The sequence below is a fragment of the Petaurus breviceps genome, unplaced genomic scaffold (genome assembly GCF_028583685.1).
Source record: "Petaurus breviceps papuanus isolate PSGF00001 unplaced genomic scaffold, PetGlider_PUasm1.0 138, whole genome shotgun sequence".
Lineage (NCBI taxonomy): Eukaryota > Metazoa > Chordata > Mammalia > Diprotodontia > Petauridae > Petaurus > Petaurus breviceps.
Genome location: NW_027185694.1, coordinates 19,878,717 through 19,884,753, shown reverse-complemented (window position 1 = coordinate 19,884,753; position 6,037 = coordinate 19,878,717). Strand labels below are relative to the sequence as shown.

At 44.3% G+C, this 6,037-nt stretch overlaps 1 pseudogene; it reads left to right on the top strand.

Annotated features, from left to right (window-relative positions):
• The first annotated feature begins 1,318 nt into the window (after positions 1 to 1,318).
• LOC138144119 (beta-1,3-N-acetylglucosaminyltransferase radical fringe pseudogene) lies at positions 1,319 to 4,515 on the top strand (annotated as a pseudogene).
• The last annotated feature ends 1,522 nt before the right edge of the window (positions 4,516 to 6,037 follow it).

The window sequence follows — 6,037 nt, the reverse complement described above, 5'->3', positions numbered from 1 at the left end:
CATTTTTTAATATAATTATAACTAATTTAGGTTTCTTCCCTTGAGAACTATCTGTTCATATTGCTAGATCATTTAACAACTAGAAATGGCCCTTTTACTTATAAATCTGAATCTGTTCCTTATATATCTTGAAAGTGAAACTTTTATCAGAGAAATTTGCTTCAAATATTTTTTTTTACCAATTAAATGTTACCCTTTTAATCAAAACTTTATTAGATTGGTTGGTGCAAAAACTTTAATTTTGTGTAATCAAAATTATCCATTTTATCTTCTGTGATCCTCTCTATTTCTTGGTTATGAAATTTTCTCCTATCCAATTTATACAATAACAACACTTGTAAAACCACTTTGAAAGAGGAAAGAACTATCATTGATACAGTGACCATTCCTTATTCCAGAAAATCAGTGATGAAACATGTTATCCATTAGAGAGGTCATAGATATTTTTCTAATAGGCCTTGAGGGAATTTGTTTTGCCACACTATGCATATTTGTTACAAGAAAATTTTTCTTTTTTCTTTTTCAATGTGGTAGGACCTTGGAGAGATGTTAATTTTTCTATTTTTAATAGAGGCGGAAGGGTACTACAGATGTAAAATGTTGCATGCACTTTCAGATGAGACCACTGTATTATAAGTTTTATATAACTGTTTTACTTGTTAGAGAGACTTATTACAAAGTGGGAGTGATCTGTAAATGTTTGTAAATGTAAAAGAAAAACACCCCAGTAAAATTAAGAAGCAAAAGACTGTCCAGGGCTTCAAGGGGCTTACAAAAATATAGTTGGAGGTATAGGGCAGGTACAAGTACAAGACAAGTACAGGAAAGCAAAGAATAGATAACATTTGTGGGCGCAGAGGGATGAGGCCCGGCCAAGACAAAGATGCGTGCAGGAGGAGAGACTTCCAAGCTTTTGGGGGGGGGGGGGGGGTGGCTGTCAATCTGACCAGTGGCCCCCGCCCCACACACACACACCCTCCGCCCCCCGCCAGATATGCCTGGTGTTGGCTTCACAGCTCAGGCTTTAATCCCTTTTCTTTAAAACCTAAAATTAATCCAGGGCCAGAAAGGCTCTGAGAGCCGAAACCGAGAATGAAAGCAAAGAGTGTTCCAATACCGAATGTTGGGGACATAACAAGGGGAAACCCGGGCCCCTGACTCCGAAAAGGAAGAAAAATCTCCCGCGAATCCCCCACGAATTCCCCCCAAAGCTGCAGGAACCGCAGTTAGGGCCAAAGAGCGCAGACTCGGAGGGACTACGTCTCCCATGAGGCCTCGCGTTGCAGGCTCCCTTTTTCCCGTGGGCCAATAGTCTGGAATGACGTCTCCTCGTCCCCCAATCCAGACCAGAGAACTAGAAGGATTTCTCCCCCTCTCTTCCATCCAAACCAATGAACTCGAAGGATTTCTCCCCGCCCCTAAGCCACGATCATCCAATAAGGGTTAGACCTTCTTATCCCGGCTACGCTGTTGGCCAAGTAGGATCACAGTATTTAGAGGTGGGAGGGTTTTGCACGTCAGAGATTCAGAGCTGGCGAAGTTTTAAGATTTGAAGGTTCCCTAAGAGGGCGTCTAATCCAAACCCCTTATTTTATAGATGAAGAACCTGGGGCAAACAGAGATTTTCCCAAGTTCACACAGCCAAGTTAAGTATCTGAGGCAGGATTTATAGCTAATATTTATAAAGTACTTACTATATGCCACTATGCACCATGCAAAGGCCTTTACTACAATCATCTCATTTGATCCTTACAACAACCCTGAGTTAGGTGTTATTATTATCTTCATTTTACAGATGGGGAATCTGAGGCAAACAGGTTAAATGACGTGCCTAAGGTCACACAACTAGTGTCTGAGGCCACATTTGAACTCAGATCTTCCTGACTCCATACCCAGCATTATATAAACTAAGTCACCCTACCCAATTCAGCCCTAAATTAATAGAGGAGGAATCTGAGAGCCAGTAAAAAATGACTTGGCTAAGGTTTCATAGCTAGTAAGTGGTAGAGCCAGGGTTCTAACTGACTTTTGGCACCAAGAGTAGCAAAACAAAGGCCATTACTAACTGGGAGGTCTATGGAAGCTTCATAAAGAGGTGCTATATGATTTGGGTTTTAAAGGATAGATAGGTATTTAACAAGGAAAGGACATTCTATGCACAGTGCCTTCATGAGGAAAGACATCTAGGTAGGATAATAGTTTGTCATGAAAGAAAATAACATAAAATAAGGCTTGAAAGGTAGTATCAAATACTAGATTATAGAGAACCTTGACAACTAAGGTGGGGGGGGAATGATGCCCATAGCATAAGAACAACTGCTGTGGCATGAGTCAGGAAGGCAGATTACAAGAGGGCAGAAAGTGGAATGTCTGTGAGGTTACTATTAATAGTCCAGGCAGAAAAATGGTGATGACAATCTGATGTTTGTGGGAACACAAAAGATAGATAAGAGAGATGTGGAGGACTTAGTAATGGATTTATATGCGGTAGGTAACAGGCAAGACTTGGTAACAGATTGTATATGAAAGGTGAAAGAATATAGTCAAGGGGGGGATGACCTTAAAGGGGCCGAAGTTGCCACCGAGGCCCCACCGCCACCGCCTGCTCACTCATTGGTTTCCCTATCTTCTCCCTCCCCAGGCTTGGTAAGGGAGGGACTTGTCACGTCTAGGGCCTAACACGGAGGAGAAACTGAGACCTTTATCTTCAGGGATGGTGACCCAGAGTTATGCATTCGAGCAGGAGATCATGTCATCAACACCAATTGTTCTGCCATGCACACACACCAGGCACTCTGCTGTAAGATGTCTGTGGAATATGACAAGTTCATCGAGTCAGGAAGGAAATGGTTCTGCCGTGTGGATGATGTGAACTCCAAAGGGCTCCTACAGCTGCTCTCTGGTTTTTCCCCACGTCAGGATGTCTATGTGGGGCGACCTAGTCTAGACCACCCTATTGAGGCTGCTGATAGAGCCCAGGGAAGTGGAACTTCGTTTACAGTCAAGTTCTGGTTTGCCACAGGAGGAGCTGGGTTCTGCATCAGCAGAGGTCTTGCCCTCAAAATGAGTCCTGGGACCAGCCTGGGCAACTTCATCAGCACTGCCGAGAAGGTTAGACTTCCTGATGACTGCACCATTGGCTATATCATCTAAGGACTGCTTCAGGTGAAACTATTCCATAGCACCCTCTTCCATTCCCACCTGGAGAACTTGCAGAGGCTACCAGCTGACACCCTGCTCAGACAGATCACCCTGAGCTACAGGGGCCTGGAGAATCGTAGGAACATTGTGAGTGTGGGTGGTGCCTTCAGCCTGCAGCAGGACCCCACAAGGTTTAAATCCATCCATTGCCTTCTCTACCCTGACACTACCTGGTGTCCCCTGAAGAAGCCACTGTGACACCTAGACCGGGAAGTGTCTGGTTTTGGAAGCAAACCTGTACTTGGGCATGACTGATCTCATCCATGGGGAGCGAAGAAAATGGATCAGACAGCTCCTGCCAAGGAAAAACCCCTGTGCCCTTATCAGATACCAGCAGTCCTATGGAGCCTTATTGAACCCTTTCTCTCCTGCTTCTCCCATGTTCAAAGGCTTTCTCAGGGTCACTTATCTGATCTGGAGAGGGCCTGGACCTAAGCAAGAGTTAGCTAGAGGTGCCTCTCCACATAGCCAAATCTTGGAGCATGTTCAGTATTCACCCAGGGACTCTGGAGAGAGCCAGGGAAGGAAAATATGAGGTCCCTACCATGGGAGAGATCACAGCCCAGATTATCACACAGAGAAGGAAATGTAGATGTGGTCTTTCAGGGCTAAGGGGCTGGTTGTTTGGTAGAAACACAGGGCAGGGCCTCAGTTTACTGAACTTTGGGATAGAGACCTTGTAGCAGCCTTGACTGACCAGAGCCTTTGATCAGTCACCCTTTGAGGTAGACCTTTGAGCTGCTGCCCTTGAGGGGCCCCTGAAGACTGGATGAGCCACTGGCCAGGATTTCATTTTTTTTTTTCAAGGGCAGCCTAGGACCATTCAGGGTTGGGCTATCCCTGAAGCAGGTACAGGTTTGGGGAGAGCCTGGTGATGACAAGGGAGCAGCAGTTCCCCTTCTCAATAGCTACCTCTGAGTCCCTCTCTACTCAAAGGTTGTTGGGGGCATGGATGAGGACCACATAAGATCCTTTGCTTTCTGGCTACCTCAGATTTCTTCCCAGCCCTAATGGGGCACTGAGAGAGAGCTAAGGAACCTTGACTTACCCTGAACCTGAGCCAGGGTTTGAAAATTGGGGTTTTCCCACAATCTGCTCATTGTTTTCCACTTGTCCCTTACCCCTTGAATCTTCCAAGAACTGGGTGGAATGGGAAGGAAAAGGTGTCATCATGACTCCTCCCTGCCCCCAAATCTAGTTCAGCCAGTATTGAGGGTCCCTAGACACCCACAGCCAGAGAGCCCATCAGCCCAATCAGTTCGTGGTTTTTCAGCCAAATAAATAATATTTAAAGTTCAAAAAAAAAAGAAAGAATATAGTCAAGAATAACTCTAAAGTTATGAATATGAGAGATGGAGCTATAGGTGGTGCCACAGAAGAAAATTATGAAGCCAGAAGGAGGAGGAGCGTGCTTAGGAGAAAAAATAAGAATTTTAGTCTGAGAATGTTAGTGAGACCACACAGGGGCAGTTTTTAGGAAACTGGAAATAAAGGTATGGAATTTGAAAGAGAGATCAGATTTGGGATTTAGATCTGGGGATCATCTCCATAGAGGTGGTGACAGAAGCCCTGGGAGTAAATGAAGTTGTTAAGGCACAGTGAAGGAGGGCTTGACCAGGAGCAGGGGACTGGACAGAGAACAAGGCCAGAGAGTTGGAAAACTCCTGATGTTGAAAAATACAGAGGAGTGTGCGTTCAAGCAGGGGAGACGAGCCTCACTCCCCACACTGTCCTTATCTTCCTGTTTAAATATCAAGGTTCAGATCTGAAACACTGAATACACACCTCCTCACTTTTCCCTACTCTTTTCCATAATATTCAGGAACAGGTGGTATCAACTTTTACTCCAGGCACCCCAAAGAAGTGGGAGAGTAAATGGGAAGGGGTTAGGAGGATGATTGAAGTGTTCTAGAAGAGCACTTGATTTCTTTGCAGTTTTATTTGATCATAAAGTCTATCATTGAAATAGAGGTTCAGATTAAGCTAGAGAATTTCCCAGGTATGGGATGAGGGTGAAGCCAAGAAATTTCTTTTAATTCTCCATTAATTCAAGGCTATGTTTCATATTGTCCCTAAATCAAGATTTCATCCAAACCATTAAGGATTTCCTTCTCACACACCTTTTAGCAGGACAGAGAACCAGCATAGGAACACCAGAGGATCTCTCCCTTGTTGTGTCATTTTATTCATGTCTGACTCTTCATGACCCCATCTGGAGTTTTCTTGGCAAAGTTACTGGAGTTGTTTTCCACTTCCTTCTCCAGCTCATTTTACAGATGAAGAAACTGAGGCAAGGTTAAGTGATAAAAATCTGAGCTAGGGTGGTGTTAGTGAGAACAGAAAAGCTGGGACAGATAGGAGATGTGGAGAACTTAGTAATGGGTTTATATGCAATAGGTAACAGATAAGACTTGGTAACAGATTGATTGTATATGAAAAGTGAAAGAACATAGTCAAAAATAACCCTAACGTTATGAATGTGAGAGATGAAGCTATAGGTGATGCCACAGAACAAAATGTCTCAGGTTGGATTTGAACTCATGACTCCAGGCTTGGCACTCTAGCCACAATCTAGCTGCCTATATCTCTCCCTTACCAAATAATAAATAAAGTGACAGCTTGTTAAGGGAATTCTAATTTAAGATCTTCCCTGCCCCTAGGCCCTTTGATAGGCTTAAGTGCACCTGGAGCCTGTGGTGGGAGGCATGTTTTTCAGGAGATACTTTGTGATTGGGCAGTGAGTCGAGAGGCTTGGGACATTCTCTGAGCCAGGAGAAGGCCATATAAACCCTGATGTGAGGCTTTGTTTTGGGGCTCACTTTGAGAAGTGTTGTGT